General features: G+C 40.0%; 1 long non-coding RNA gene across 1 annotated transcript in view; it reads right to left on the reverse strand.

The window, feature by feature from the left end:
• LOC126161800 (uncharacterized) overlaps positions 1-17,022 on the reverse strand; it is a 66,689-nt gene that overhangs the window by 13,022 nt on the left and 36,645 nt on the right. The window contains exon 2 of the long non-coding RNA XR_007534960.1: positions 8,585-8,697. This is a non-coding gene — a long non-coding RNA (uncharacterized LOC126161800). The remainder of the gene's footprint in view (positions 1-8,584; positions 8,698-17,022) is intronic.

A 17,022-nucleotide genomic window follows, 5' to 3' on the forward strand; every position in this document is an offset into this window, starting at 1 on the left:
CCAATTACCATAGTTTTATGCATTAAAATTCTTCTACTAAGGTGTACAGCAGATATGATTTCAGCCTGTCTTAAAAAGTAAATGCATTGTAAAGCTATTGTAGATCTGTCAACTTACTGTTGTGCCTTCATGGTATTCTAGAGTGAACACATTTTGTCCTTATTATACACTTTCCTTATTATACACTTGTGTGTGATAGACAATTCCTCCTTCAGTCGAGAGCTACACTTCCTCCCTCGCCCAGCCTCCCTAAAAAAAGTCTGTCATTTTCTATAATGGAAATGTTGCACTGCTTAAACATTTAAGAAAATTTATAATGTGTTACTTCATTATCAGGTTCTTATCAGTGTAAATACCTAAGAGTTTAGGTTATTTTGTTTCATTTATTGATTTTTTTTATTTCATCCAATGATCATAACACAAAAGTTTCAGAGCTTAGATGTTTAAGAAGATCTGTGAGGAAAGACTTTTCTTCAGGTTGTTCTCAGTGCAAATACAAAGAATTTAGAATATTTACACTACTGACCATTAAAATTGCTACACCAAGAAGAAATGCAGATGATAAAAGGGGATTCATTGGCCAAATATATCATACTAGAACTGACATGTGATTACATTTTCACGCAATTTGGGTGCATAGATCCTGAGAAATCAGTACCCAGAACAACCACCTGTGGCCATAATAACGGCCTTGATATGCCTGCGCATTGAGTCAACCAGAGCTTGGATGGCGTGTACAGGTACAGCTGCCCATGCAGCTTCAACACGATACCACAGTTCATCGAGAGTAGTGACTAGCGTATTGTGACGAGCCAGTTGCTCAGCCACCTTTGACCAGACGTTTTCAGTTGGTGAGAGATCTGGAGAATGTGCTGGCCAGGGCAGCAGTCGAATATTTTCTGTATCCAGAAATGCCCGCACAGGACCTGCAACATGCGGTCGTGCATTATCCTGCTGAAATGTAGGGTTTTGCAGGGATCGACTGAAGAGTAGAGCCACGGGTCGTAACACATCTGAAATGTAACATCCACTGTTCAAAGTGCCGTCAATGCGAACAAGAGGTGACTGAGACATGCAAGCAATGGCACCCCATACCATCATGCCAGGTGATACGCCAGTATGGCGATGACAAATACACGCTTCCAAAGTGCGTTTACGGTGACGTTGCCAAACACGGATGCGACCATCATGATGCTGTAAACAGAACCTGGACTCCTGCGAAAAAATGACGTTTTGCCATTTGTGCACCCAGGTTCGTCATTGAGTACACCATCGCAGGCGCTCCTGTCTGTGATGCAGTGTCAAGGGTAACCGCAGCCATGGTCTCCGAGCTGATAGTCCATGCTGCTGCAAACGTCATCGAAATGTTCATGCAGATGGTTGTTGTCTTGTAAACGTCCCCATCTGTTGATTCAGGGATCGAGATGTGGCTGCACGATCCGTTACAGCCATGCGGATAAGATGCCTGTCATCTCGATTGTTAGTGATAAGGGGCCGTTGGGATCCAGCACGGTGTTCCGTATTACCCTCCTGAACCCACCGATTCCATATTCTGCTAACAGTCATTGGATCTCGACCAACGCGAGCAGCAATGTTCGGATACGAGAAACCACACTCGCGATAGGCTACAATCCGACCTTTCTCAAAGTCGGAAACGTGATGGTACGCATTTCTTCTCCCTACACGAGGCATCACATCAACTTTTCACCAGGCAACACCGATCAACTGCTACATGAGAAATCGGTTGGAAACTTTCCTCATGTCAGCATGTTATAGGTGTCGCCACCGGCGCCAACGTTGTGTGAATGCTCTGAAAAGCTAATCATTTGCATATCACAGCATCTTCTTCTTGTTGGTTAAATTTCGCGTCTGTAGCACGTCATCTTCGTGGTGTAGCCATTTTAATGGCCAGTAGTGTAGTTAATTTATTGACTTCAGCTATCTCATATACAGTAAGACTCCTGCTCAGGGTCTTATCAATATAAATACCTAAGAATTTAGATTATTTTGCTGCATTTATTGTCTTTGGCTAACTTGAATACTTTCCAAGAACACCTCTGATACAGAATCTGCACATTTAGATTAAAGCAAATAATTCGACAAAGATAAACCAAACCAATATTGGTAAGGTCCAAACGAATGTCCTAAGGTTTGTTATGCCAAAGAATCTCTTGTTGTGCCTGTCCTAAACTCAAGACTTTTTTTGGATGACACAGTTTAGAAATTTGGAAGCAACGTAAGAAGAGAGTTGTAGATAATGCAAAATAACTTACTTCTTAAGATATATTGAGAGCCAACAATCTCAAAAAACGAATAAGTTAACAGATCTGACTAGAAATCTACTCTGCAGGAATCAGCATGGGTTTCGAAAAAGACGGTCGTGTGAAACCCATTCGCACTATTCGTCCACGAGACTCAGAGGGCTATAGACACGGGTTCACAGGTAGATGCCGTGTTTCTTGACTTCCGCAAGGCGTTCGATACACCTCCTCACAGTCGTTTAATGAACAAAGTAAGAGCATATGGACTATCAGACCAATTGTGTGATTGGATTGAAGAGTTCCTAGATAACAGAACGCAGCATGTCATTCTCAATGGAGGGAAGTCTTCCGAAGTAAGAGTAATTTCAGGTGTGCCGCAGGGGAGTGTCGTAGGACCGTTGCTATTCACAATATACATAAATGACCTTGTGGATGACATCGGAAGTCCACTGAGGCTTTTTGCAGATGATGCTGTGGTATATCGAGAGGTTGTAATAATGGAAAATTGTACTAAAATGCATGAGGATCTGCAACGAATTGGCGCATGGTGCAGGGAATGGCAGTTGAATCTCAATGTAGACAAGTGTAATGTGCTTCGAATACACAGAAAGAAAGATCCCTTATCACTTAGCTACAAAATAGCAGGTCAGCAACTGGAGTACGCATTAAGAGTGATTTAAAATGGAATGATCATATAAAGTTGATCGTCGGTAAAGCAGGTGCCAGACTGAGATTCATTGGAAGAATCCTAAGGAAATGCAATACGAAAACGAAGGAAGTAGGTTACAGTACGCTTGTTCGCCAACTGCTTGAATACTGGGATCTGTACCAGATAGGGTTGATAGAAGATATAGAGAAGATCCAACGGAGAGCGACGCGCTTCGTTACAGGATCATTTAGTAATCGCGAAAGCGTTACGGAGATGATAGATAAACTCCAGTGGAAGACTCTGCAGGAGAGACGCTCAGTAGCTCGGTACGGGCTTTTGTCAAAGTTTCGAGAACATACCTTCACCGAAGAGTGAAGCAGTATATTTCTCCCTCCTACGTATATCTCGCGAAGAGACCATGGGGACAAAATCAGAGAGATTAGAGCCCACACAGATGCATACCGACAATCCTTCTTTCCACAAACAATACGAGACTGGAATAGAAGGGAGAACCGATAGAGGTACCCAGGGTACCCTCCGCCACACACCGTCAGGTGGCTTGCGGAGTATGGATGTAGATGTAGATGTAGATCTCTGTCATTGTCAGGTAGTAGAATGACTTCAGTATAGCAAACCAGAAATGGATGTCTAAGCCGCTCTACATACTACCTAACAAACTGTTTTACTTCACATATTTAAATGCAAATATTCTGAAAGGATCCAAGCCCTATGGCAACAAATGTTTTAACAAAGTGTTCCCAAGAAATCAGCAACTGCGTATCATTACCATCACCAACAGACGCAAACTGTGTTGCTTTTCAAAGTCTGTTCAATTGCATGAGGAGTATATTTGGTTTCCATTCCTAAGTAGCTGCCATAAACCTTCAATAAACCTAAAAGCCGCTTGATACTTGATACAGCTCCACTTTGAGTGTAGAGCTATGCCTAAAGAATACAGAAGAATGGGAAGAAAATTTTTGCTGTCGCTAGCAACAATATGCAATGTGGGGTTCCAGTGGGAGTTTGTGAACTTGAAATTTCATATTAACAGTGACCAATGAAAGAGGCAGTGCTCACTGCACGTAAGGTAGTTACAGTTTCATCCTGTTTGTCATGGAAAGAGCTTTAAACTCCATTGCTACATGTGATATACATTGACACATGGTTACAAAAATATTTTCAAGGCTTACTTGCTGTTTTCCTACAAGAATTGTTTGTATCAACTCTACGAAAATGGTTGAAATGGATCTGAGCACTATGGGATTTAACAGCTGAGGTCATCAGTCCCTAGACTTAGAACTATTTAAACCTAACTAACCTAAGGACATCACACACATCCATGCCCGAGGCATGATTCGAACCTGGGACCATAGCGGTCGCGCGGTTCCAGGCTGAAGCGCCTAGAACCGCTCGGCCACACCGGCCGGCCTATCAACTTTAAGAGAGCTCATTTGTGTTACGTAGTTACAAGGCAATGAACAATAAAATATTCCAGATACAGACCAGCAGTTTGATGTTAAGATGGAGCTATCCATATCTGCAATGTCCTTAGCGAAATTTTTTCACGAACAGTCGGTTACTATTCTCTGTGAACCCTGGTTGACTGGAACTATACCTGTGAATATAAGGCTTTCATAAAGCTACTACATGAAGAAGACCTCTTGCCGAAACCCAGACGAAAATTTGAAATGTGCTTCTGTCTTTTCTGTCTATATACATGTGAGAAAATTACTTTGACAACCATTTGAAATTTATGTCTAGGTTATGTTGAGAAGTCTGCTTCATGGTTTGGTTTTTATAGCGAATTGTAGCTCCCTCTGAATATGGATGGATGAGCCAGGTTGCAGGAACATACAGGCATATCATCTACATTAATGAATAGGATGGAATTTATACTTGATGCAGTTCACTTCAAATGTGGATAAATGGAAGTTATGTGTATGGGTGAGGTAAACATTCAGGTAATGTGCAAATATGATACTGATGGTATGCTGCTTGACTCAGATATGGTGATTAATTATCTAAGTATAATTCTGTCAAACAATGTGAAATAGAACAAATACATAAAAGTCGTTTGTAGGTAAAGCAAATAACCTACTATGATTTACTGTGAGATTTCTGGAAAAATGTTGTACATCCATAAAGGACACTGTGTCCATTACAGAGCACTGCTTCACTGTTTATGTTTCCCATCAGGTAGGAATAAAAAAGGATGCACCGAATTAGCTCAGAGGTATACTGCAAGACATGTTACTAGTCAGTTTGAACGAACATGTTCACGAAAACAGACCAGAATCTTTGGAGAGATAAAGTTGTTCTTTACAGAGAGCATTACTGTGGAGCAATTACCGTATTTTGACAGATGGCAGACTAATTCTACAGACTCCCTTGTTCAAAACACAGGGGATCGGAGGTAGTGCAGAGGCATAGAGGCAATCATTTTTTCTCTTGCCCCATTTTCGAATGGAACAGGAACGATAATGACTACAATTTGTACACTGTATCCTCCATCATTCTGTGTGTAGAGGATTGCAAAGTGTGTATATAGATTGATTACGATCATGTCCATTAAAGCACTGATGTGTTCAAACTAACTTTGATAACTGTACGCCTGGTTCTTGAACAAAAGTAACAATCATAATACAAAGTCATTACTTCTGAATAATTGCTGAAAGAAGGCAACACTAAGGTATGTTAATGGTAAGTCCAATACAATTAGTAACAGGAAGCTACGCACAATGTGTCTGTTTGTACTGTAGGTTCACTCACATTGTAGTACAGTATCGGCACATTTATACTATTATTATTATTATTATTATTGGTGTTTGCGGACCCATTGTCTCCAGCCTGTACATCTGACATTCTCCTGTATAGCATGAATGGTAGCTATGACAGTGAAATGGAACATTGTGTTTGTATTGTTATCGGTAGGGTTGGGAAAATTTCTCAAAAACGAAAACGGCGACTTTTATGATAAATCGTGAAACTTGAAATTTAGCCACATAAAAGTGTTATAGGTAAATCTGAGGACAGCTGCTTACTAATATTCGTAACTGACAGTAATTCAGTGTTAAAAATGCATTTCGACAGCGTGTATAATCTCAAAATGACAGTTCACGTGCAGTGTAACGAACGTCGTTGTGGCAATAAGAAGAGCACCAAAATTGGCAATAAAGTAACACCAAATTTGGCAAAAAATAACACGGAAATTGCAAAAAACCGAATTTGGCAGAAAAATGTCAATGAATTTGGCATAAAGTAACTCTGCCTTTTGACCAAAACACACCGAATTCGGCAAAAAACAACACAAAATACTGAATCTGGCACCAAAATACATCTGAATTTGATAGAAAATGCATTGAATTTGGTGAAAACCAACGTTGACTTAGGGAAAAAAGACACCTAATGTGGCAAAAATAACACTAAAACTGTAAAAAAACGAATTTGGCAAACATTAACAATGAGTTAGGCATAAAATAATAATGAATCTGGCTAAAAATAACAACGAATTTAACAATAAAATAAAACTATTTTTTCCTGTCCCCTAGTCACTGGAGAAGAAAAAGGATCAGAAAGAAAACACGAAGTCTAAGTCCGATTTTTAAATGCAGCATATCTATGTTGGTGAACACTATAAAAAAAATGTCAATTTTTTTTAAAAAAAACGTACACCTTTCTCTAGAATTTTATGTATAAAACATACGTAAATGTAAGCCACGTTATTTGGTCGTAAGTGTGCGAAAGTGCAGTGCCACGCCTCTTCACACAGCATTCTTCTATCGCCCTTCTTTGCATTTCGCTTTGTAAAATTTAAATGTGTATATTTTGTAATGGAAGCCATCAAACATATATTCAGGGCAGTGGAAATTAAAATGTCTTGTGGTGCCTCTCCTCCTCCCAGTCGGGCGATTTGACATCCTAGCCCTTAAAAAAATCGCACAATACTGGGTGGGATTATTTGTGACTGGGAAAATAAGAACTCTTCAGAAAATTTGCACTCTTTACTGCCTATTAGCTAATTACTTTCTCTTTTGTGTGACATAAAATTAAATATAGAAAACATAAAACCAGTGAAGACAAGAGACAAGCAAGACAAAACACATTTCGTCAATCCTTAGGTCCCAGCATTTCTTCTCTCTATATTGCTACAGCTTTACATGTTGTGTTTTCCTTTCTGCGAAATAATTTACCTCATCAAAGTTCGCCAAACGTTTTGCTACATCAAAAATTAAAAAATACTAATCTAATACGAATCTAATGTAATATTAATCTAATACTGAAAAAGCTGTTAATACAAATAGTATCCACAACTGGTGTGGTTTCTCGATTTGATTAATACGTCTATTTTGCCACAGTCTGTTAGATAGAACGAAATAGGTCTTTCTAATATTGCAGCAAGACTATTTTGGCACAAATAGGCATTTTCATCTACCTCATGTACATAAATAACACAACAGAGTAGAATTCATTAAATACCAATATCAAATGCCCAGCACAAGCAAAAAGTTTTATATTACGTAAGTAGTTTCACTTTTCATTCATATGCATGAGATCCAGCCTGCCATTAGTCGACTGATCACCGGGAAAAAATTTAGAATTTACTGTGGAAAATGATACTAGCTTGTGATCAGAACTTGCATTCCAATTTCTCATCTCTACATATCTCCACATATATTCATAGATTAAAAAAGATTGGAAGAAATTTACATCTGTAAAATTTTTATGAAATACAGGTGATAATAAGCTCCAATGGAGATAACATACAATGTCTGTTGCAAATTAAGCACCATAATATTTACTATGAAACAGATTGCACATTATGCTAATAAGCAACTCCTATGTATAGTATACCTTCCACTATTTGAACCAAACTTACAATATCGTATTACTGTCTGGGGAAACTCCAACACCAATAACAAAAAAATAATTTTTCTATTGCAGAAAAAAAACCATTAGGGCGATTCTGAATAAAAAAAAACATATTCACGTAAAACTACCTTCCATAATATAAAAATATTGACTTTTCCATTGATTTGCATACACAGAACAATAGTTTTATTAATCAAAGGCAATACATTACTAGAAAAAAATGCAGACGTTCATGTACATGACACAAGAAATAAAGTCTAGCTGAAAACTATGCCTCAAAGAATGAGAGCTGCTGTAGAAGGTCGTCAGTACTCTGGTGCACGATTTATAAAGCATCTTCCCAAGAGTCAACAGGACAGTAGGTGTGAAAGAGTATTCAAGAGACTTCTAAAGGATTATTGAATGGAAAAAGAATTTTATGGTGTAGAGGAGTATATATGTAGAGTGAGGAAAGCTAGTAATACTTGTATGTATGTATTGTAATCAGTTGAAATATTGTAGTATCATATACTGCATGTAAATAGGTTGATAGTATGTTGTTTCATACTGCAAATGTATGTTGAATATTTTAAGTTATTATGTTAAGTTGACCTGTCCTCTGTTACAAGTACACACCCTGTACATAATGTAATCAAATGGGACCAAATAAAAAAATGAATCAATCAAGATGTCATCAAAGTACTGATGTAAATCATTTGGATGTCATACAACCAATTAAATAAAAAGTTTGAAGTATTCTAATGCATACAAGATAATGACAGTCTTTAAATACGACTTAAAAATGTCAACATATTAAATAACTTACCATCATTTTGAGTCTGGAGAAAAATCTCTAAATGAAGTATCATCTGACACAAAGTCAGATGATGTTACAGGCCCATCAGGAAAGTATTTTTCCAATATTTGGAGTGGATGAAACTATAAAAAAAATGAATACTGTAAATCTTTGCTTATTCACCAGAAACAGACAAAACATAATGTGAAAACTGTGACCAAAACATATATCAAACCCACACAGTTAAACTACTGAATATTTCACTTTATCATCAAGGTCTCATGTCAGATTCACACTTCCAGCCATTAGCATTGCAAAATCAGGAAGGATAACAAATAATAAAGTACTGCAAAACGATAAAGATATCAAACAATAAATTTTTAGTTATTGTACAATAAAGTATAGCACATGACTAAATTTTTAGGTGATTTGGAGATATACAGGATGTGAAGTACAGCTGTTTTCAATGGATGATAAATTGGAGAACATGATGGCCAGGACAACAGTGATTTAGGTCAGGATAGCATTGGAAAAATACCATTTTTTTTCAAAGATAACATCATGGCGGGCTCCAATGTACAGCACAGCCCCTGGTTTTTCATGTCAGAAGTATAACACCTGCTACTCAGATTATTGGTTACATAGAACACAAGTGATTGTGCTGTGTATCCAATGGCATCCCATACCATCATGGCATGTGCTGAGCTCCCGTGACATTGACAAATGCAATCTGGCAACATTCATTATAGCGGAAGTTTCCATACATGGATACATCTATCATGATACTGCAGGTAGAACTGGGACTCATCTGAAAAGATGTCATGGAGCCACTCCTGCGCCCTGAGCCGTCACTGAGCACCACTATTGGCCATGCCTTGTCCGCTGCCCCATCGTCTGAAGCCACGACAATGATCACCAGTTGACTGTCCATCATGCTCCCGATGTCACTCCAGTTTTCGTGTGGTTCCTTCTCTTGCTGCAAACAAATCCATTTCTTAACTCAGAATGTGTGAAATGGCTCTAAGACCCTGCACAGCCAAATGAACAATACCTCAGTCCTCTTGGGAATTCTGGCCACTGAAATCCTGCAATGCATTGAATGTGGTCCTACATAGCCTATTGATGTCACATTCGCATCACAGTTGGGGGAACCCAATGAATGTGAGCAGAAATAGCATGGAACAATAACTCAGCTTTGACAGGCCACGACCATGTTACTATTGAATTGTGACATATACTGGTAGATGTTTCTCCCTTTCATCCAACTTGTAACATGAACTTCTCACAAACAAAAAGCATACAAATGTGATTCCTGAATGAGAAACCTGCTGTGTTTTCTTTCTTCATATGCAGAAATTAGAAGCTGTTACTCCTACCTACTTCACGTGGTTGCACTGAAATGCTAATTCAAACATCTTGCATATACAAAAATTTAGTAGACTTCACGCAAATTTGACGTTTGTTACATATTGCCTCATTGTGTAACTATTTTAATGATCATCAATCTTTCAGTGTATGAGGGTGTGCTGAAAAGCAATGTTCCCAGTTTTTATGAGAAAACTCTCAAATCTTTTTAAATGAAACAAACGTTATTAACATTCAACGTCTTTATTCTTCACGTCTATGTATTTATTTGTCAACATAGTCATCCTGGTGAGGAACACATTGCTCCCAACGGAAGATTAGTTTCTTGATACCGTCACTGTAGAACGTTTGACTTTGTTGACAGAGTCACAACTTCAACTCTGTTTGCACTGCTTCATCACTATCAAAATGAAGTCGTCGAAGGTGTTCTTTAAGTTCTGAAAACAGACGAAAAATGATGAGGCCAAGTCGGGACTTTTTGGAGAATTATCAGTGACAATGAATCCAAGTAATCGAGACTGTTCTAGACGTTGCAGCGCTTGTGTGGTGTCTGGCATTACCAAGCTGAAGGAGAGTTTGCCCCATGTGCAGAAGTTTTCTGCGGTTAAAAACTCGGCTGCAGCACGTTGTTTCTCACACACTGGCATAGTTATGTTACACACCGCCATGTTACACAATACATTTCGGAGCCCTGTGGTGGCAGAGGGTTGCACATTGCATCAGTAGAGAAAGAAATTCGATTGAGTAATGTGCATTACACCTAACACCTCAATCGATATTGAGAACAAAATAAAAAGTTCGGAGGCTATACTTTTCAGCATGCTCTCGTAATAATACTGAAGAAGAAATTAACTGCTGTAATATATGAAATTACTTGTTCACAAAAGTCAGATATTTTATGAGAAATGAGAACTGTGGCCACTGTCTCAGGGACAGTATTATTTAGTAGTCTGCAGTCACCATATTTCCTCAGAAATGCACTGCTGAACAGAAAGCATTGAGCATCCAAAAGACATGAACAGCTGTCTGTGTGGCTTCATATACATACACACCACTGGCGGATATATGAATTACTTAAATTATAAGAGTTGCTGTATGGCAACCAGTATCCATTAGTGTCATTTGTGTCTAGCGTTGTTACCACCCATGGTATGGTATGTAAGGACCATGAACAGCAACAGATGTTGAGTGATCATTGTGAATGACATGGAGAGACATGCTCATATGATTCGGAGTTATCAGCAACTGACAGGTTGAACAGGCCTCACTGCGGGTCTCAATTTGAACGGCTAGTGAAATCGTGCAGTATCCAGATTTCTGGGGCATTCAGATGTGACCATGGACTGATGTCAGACCGCATGGAAAATAAGGGCAGGCATACTCGTCATCAAGGTTCTGGTTGACCACCTCAAGATGGAATTGCCATATTGTTACTAAGCGAATCATTGTCTCGTTTCTCTGTAACCTATACAAACTGTTTTATAGAATGATTCTGAACCACATATCTGTATATGCGGACCACACCATTATCAAACAACAGGCAGGATTCGCCCAGGAAAATCATGCTGTGGCCAGATCATCAACCTAACACAGAATACTGTGAATAGATAGGAGAGAGAGCAGACTACAAGTGTGGCATTCATGGACCTAACAGCGGCGAATGACAACATGCACAAAAAAAGCGAGGGAGAATCCAGAAGAATGGTCTTCCTCAAGGCAGTGTGTTAGTATCAATGTTGTACAATACCTACACCAATGACCAACCTGTCGGAACAGACACATGATCTTTCATATATGCTGAAAACACAGCAGCTGCAGCCCAAGGAACAAAGTTCAGGGAGGTAGAAGTGAAACTGACTAGAGCCCTTGAAGATCTGGCAGAATACCATGACAATAACCACCAAGAGCCTAATCCATCCAAACCAAAGGTCTGTGCGTTTCAATTGAGGAACAGACAAGCCAGGAGAAAACTGTAAATAACTTGGAGGGGAAAGCAACTACAACACTTGGACACCCTACGTACCTTGCTCGACCACACACTTACTTTCAAAGATTACTGCGAGAAAATGAAGTTCAAAGTCTGCAGCAGAAACAAAATTATACGCAAGCTCACTAACAGCACATGGGGGGGGGGGGGGGGGCTCAACCAAATGTTCTACATACGTCTGCTCTAGCTCTATGTTTTTCTGCAGCAGAATATTCTGCACAAGTCTGGCAGAACTCTGTACACACCAGGTATGATATCACCATTCTTAACGAGACAGGCTGCATTATAACTGGTTGCCTACAACCAACTCCAGTTGACAAAATCTACCATCTTGTAGTCATGGCACCCCCGGATGCCAGATGAAGAACAGCGAAAGAGGTTGAGAAGAAGAAAAAGAAAAGTATTCCAGGCATTCCATGTTTGGAAGCGAACCATTATGTCCCACGCTGAAGTCGAGAAAGAGCTTTCTCCAACCAACTGAAGCCATTACATCATCACCTTCCGCTCGCTGAATGGAACTGCGGTTAAATAGGGCAACTGGAAATATAAAAAAAACCTACAGGAAGAACCCCTTGTTAGTTTCTAACTACCCTACCACACATGGAAAACTTTGAAATAATGTGAACTGGAGTGATGTTGTTGTTGTTGTTGTGGTCTTCAGTCCCGAGACTGGTTTGATGCAGCTCTCCATGCTACTCTATCCTGTGCAAGCTTCTTCATCTCCCAGTACTTACTGCAACCTACATCCTTCTGAATCTGCTTAGTGTATTCATCTCTTGGTCTCCTTCTACGATTTTTACCCCCCACGCTGCCCTCCAATGCTAAATTTATGATCCCTTGATGCCTCAGAACATGTCCCACCAACCGGCCCCTTCTTCATGTCAAGTTGTGACACAAACTCCTCTTCTCCCCAATTCTATTCAATACCTCCTCATTAGTTATGTGATCCACTCATCTAATCTTCAGCATTCTTCTGTAGCACCACATTTCGAAAGCTTCTATTCTCTTCTTGTCCAAACTAGTTATCGTCCATGTTTCACTTCCATACATGGCTACACTCCATACAAATACTTTCAGAAACGACTTCCTGACACTTAAATCTATACTCGATGTTAACAAATTCCTCTTCTTGAGAAACGCTTTCCTTGCCATTGCCAGTCTACATTTTATATCCTCTCTACTTCGACCATCATCGGTTATTTTACTCCCTAAATAGCAAAACTCCTTTACTACTTTAAGTGTCTCATTTCCTAATCTAATTCCCTCAGCATCACCCGACTTAATTTGACTACATTCCATTATCCTCGTTTTGCTTTTGTTGATGTTCATCTTATATCCTCCTTTCAAGACACTGTCCATTCCGTTCAACTGCTCTTCCAAGTCCTTTGCTGTCTCTGACAGAATTACAACGACATCGGCGAACCTCAAAGTTTTTACTTCTTCTCCATGAATTTTAATACCTACTCCGAATTTTTCTTTTGTTTCCTTTACTGCTTGCTCAATATACAGATTGAATAACATCGGGGAGAGGCTACAACCCTGTCTTACTCCTTTCCCAACCACTGCTTCCCTTTCATGCCCCTCGACTCTTATAACTGCCATCTGGTTTCTGTACAAACTGTAAATAGCCTTTCGCTCCCTGTATTTTACCCCTGCCACCTTCAGAATTTGAAAGAGAGTATTCCAGTCAACATTGTCAAAAGCTTTCTCTAAGTCTACAAATGCTAGAAACGTAGGTTTGCCTTTTCTTAATCTTTCTTCTAAGATAAGTCGTAAGGTTAGTATTGCCTCTCGTGTTCCAACATTTCTACGGAATCCAAACTGATCTTCCCCGAGGTCGGCTTCTACCAGTTTTTCCATTCGTCTGTAAAGAATTCGCGTTAGTATTTTGCAGCTGTGACTTATTAAACTGATAGTTCGGCAATTTTCACATCTGTCAACACCTGCTTTCTTTGGGATTGGAATTATTATATTCTTCTTGAAGTCTGAGGGTATTTCGCCTGTCTCATACATCGTGCTCACCAGATGGTAGAGTTTTGTCATGACTGGCTCTCCCGAGGCCATCAGTAGTTCAAATGGAATGTTGTCTACTCCCGGGGCCTTGTTTCGACTCAGGTCTTTCAGTGCTCTGTCAAACTCTTCACGCAGTATCTTATCTCCCATTTCGTCTTCATCTACATCCTCTTCCATTTCCATAATATTGTCCTCAAGTACATCACCCTTGTATAAACCCTCTATATACTCCTTCCACCTTTCTGCCTTCCCTTCTTTGCTTAGAACTGGGTTGCCATCTGAGCTCTTGATATTCATACAAGTGGTTCTCTTATCTCCAAAGGTCTCTTTAATTTTCCTGTAGGCAGTATCTATCTTACCCCTAGTGAGACAAGCCTCTACATCCTTACATTTGTCCTCTAGCCATCCCTGCTTAGCCATTTTGCACTTCCTGTCGATATCATTTTTGAGACGTTTGTATTCCTTTTTGCCTGCTTCATTTACTGCTTTTTTATATTTTCTCCTTTCATCAATTAAATTCAATATTTCTTCTGTTACCCAAGGATTTCTATTAGCCCTCCCCTTTTTTTTACCTACTTGATCCTCTGCTGCCTTCACTACTTCATCCCTCAGAGCTACCCATTCTTCTTCTACTGTATTTCTTTCCCCCATTCCTGTCAATTGTTCCCTTATGCTCTCCCTCAAACTCTCTACAACCTCTGGTTCTTTCAGTTTATCCAGGTCCCATCTCCTTAAATTCCCACCTTTTTGCAGTTTCTTCAGTTTCAATCTGCAGTTCATAACCAATAGATTGTGGTCAGAATCCACATCTGCCCCAGGAAATGTCTTACAATTTAGAACCTGGTTCCTAAATCTCTGTCTTACCATTATGTAATCTATCTTTTATGATTCTTGAACCAAGTGTTGGCTATGATTAAGTTATGCTCTGTGCAAAATTCTACAAGGCGGCTTCCTCTTTCATTCCTTCCCCCCAATCCATATTCACCTACTATGTTTCCTTCTCTCCCTTTTCCTACTGACGAATTCCAGTCACCCATGACTATTAAATTTTCGTCTCCCTTCACTACCTGAATAATTTCTTTTATCTCGTCATACATTTCATCTATTTCTTCATCATCTGCAGAGGTAGTTGGCATATAAACTTGTACTACTGTAGTAGGCATGGGCTTTGTGTCTATCTTTGCCACAATAATGCGTTCACTATGCTGTTTGTAGTAGCTAACCCGCACTCCTATTTTTTTATTCATTATTAAACCTACTCCTGCATTACCCCTATTTGATTTTGTATTTATAACCCTGTAATCACCTGACCAAAAGTCTTGTTCCTCCTGCCACCGAACTTCACTAATTCCCACTATATCTAACTTTAACCTATCCATTTCCCTTTTTAAATTTTCTAACCTACCTGCCCGATTAAGGGATCTGACATTCCACGCTCCGATCCGTAGAACGCCAGTTTTCTTTCTCCTGATAACGACGTCCTCCTGAGTAGTCCCCGCCCGGAGATCCGAATGGGGGACTATTTTACCTCCGGAATATTTTACCCAAGAGGACGCCATCATCATTTAATCATACAGTAGAGCTGCATGTCCTCGGGAAAAATTACGGCTGTAGTTTCCCTTTGCTTTCAGCCGTTCGCAGTACCAGCACAGCAAGGCCGTTTTGGTTAATGTTACAAGGCCAGATCAGTCAATCATCCAGACTGTTGCCCCTGCAACTACTGAAAAGGCTGCTGCCCCTCTTCAGGAACCACATGTTTGTCTGGCCTCTCAACAGATACCCCTCCGTTGTGGTTGCACCTACGGTACGGCCATCTGTATCGCTGAGGCACGCAAGCCTCCCCACCAACGGCAAGGTCCATGGTTCATGGGGGGTGGTGCAAACAAAACTTGAAGTGGTGGGGCTACATTACTGGAGATGCAACATGAAAATTTCGAGAACTTCAAGATAGTGAACACCTTCTGGTCTGCCTGAAGCCTGCACACTGGAGGGCCTGGTTTCAGCAAATATCCCAGCAATCAAGACAGCTGAATTTTGGGCCACAAAATCATTTTGACATATACAAGGTCTAATGCATATATTGTAGATATTGTGTCATATTGTATATTTTTACCTTGTAATTAACTGTATTGTACCACCCTGTATACGAAAACATAATAATCGCACATCATAACCCCTCCACATCTGAGCCTACCATTCGATAACAAGTAATGGACACCCAGCAACACTCTGTGTCATGCCACACCATTGTCAGATACTAACAGCAGCCGGGCTACACTATCATTTTCCCATACATAGGTTATGATTAAGATCATAGGATAAACGATTGCATTTGAAGTGGTGTCATGGCTGAAAAACATGGAACAACTGACGAATGGCATCATATTGTATTTAGCGATAAATTGTGATTCTGTACTACTGTGGATGGCCATCACACGAAAGTATGGTCTGGACCTTGGGAGAAATCTCATTCTTCGAATGTTTTAGAGAAGCACAGAGGTGTTACTCCTGGCACAATGGTGTGGAGAGCCTTTGGGTGTGACTTATTGTCATGGCTGGTGGTAGTTCAGGGAGCTCTGATTGCACAACAGTACATCATGGACATCTTCCATCCTCACGTGTTACTCTCATGTGACAGTATCATCGTGCAGTTTTCATTAAGGTAATGAAGGTACACACACAGCACATGTCTCCACGAACAGCCTGTGTGATGTTGAGGTACTCTTGTGGCCAGCAAGCTCCCCAGATCTGTCCCCAATAAACATGTAGTGTTTGGGACCAGTTTGGACGTCTATTCGGTTGCAGTGCCAGTATCCAGGATGTATAGAACCAGTTACAACTGTTGTAGGCCAGTTTCCTCAGCTTAGGATACGATGGCTCTTGATGCCCTTCCCAACCAAAGCATACATCCACGTCAAAGTGATTCAATGTCATATGGTCAATGGGCTTATACTGCCAAGTTCTTTGTAAATTTGGCTATTCTGTAATCACTGAAATAGCCCAACCTGTGAAATTTCAATTTGTTTCCTCCTCCCCTTTTATGTGCTTCACTTTTTTTCCAGACAATATAGCTCAGAGGAGAAACTGTTTCTAAAACCCAAAC

This window comes from Schistocerca cancellata, chromosome 1, assembly GCF_023864275.1.
Source record: "Schistocerca cancellata isolate TAMUIC-IGC-003103 chromosome 1, iqSchCanc2.1, whole genome shotgun sequence".
NCBI lineage: Eukaryota > Metazoa > Arthropoda > Insecta > Orthoptera > Acrididae > Schistocerca > Schistocerca cancellata.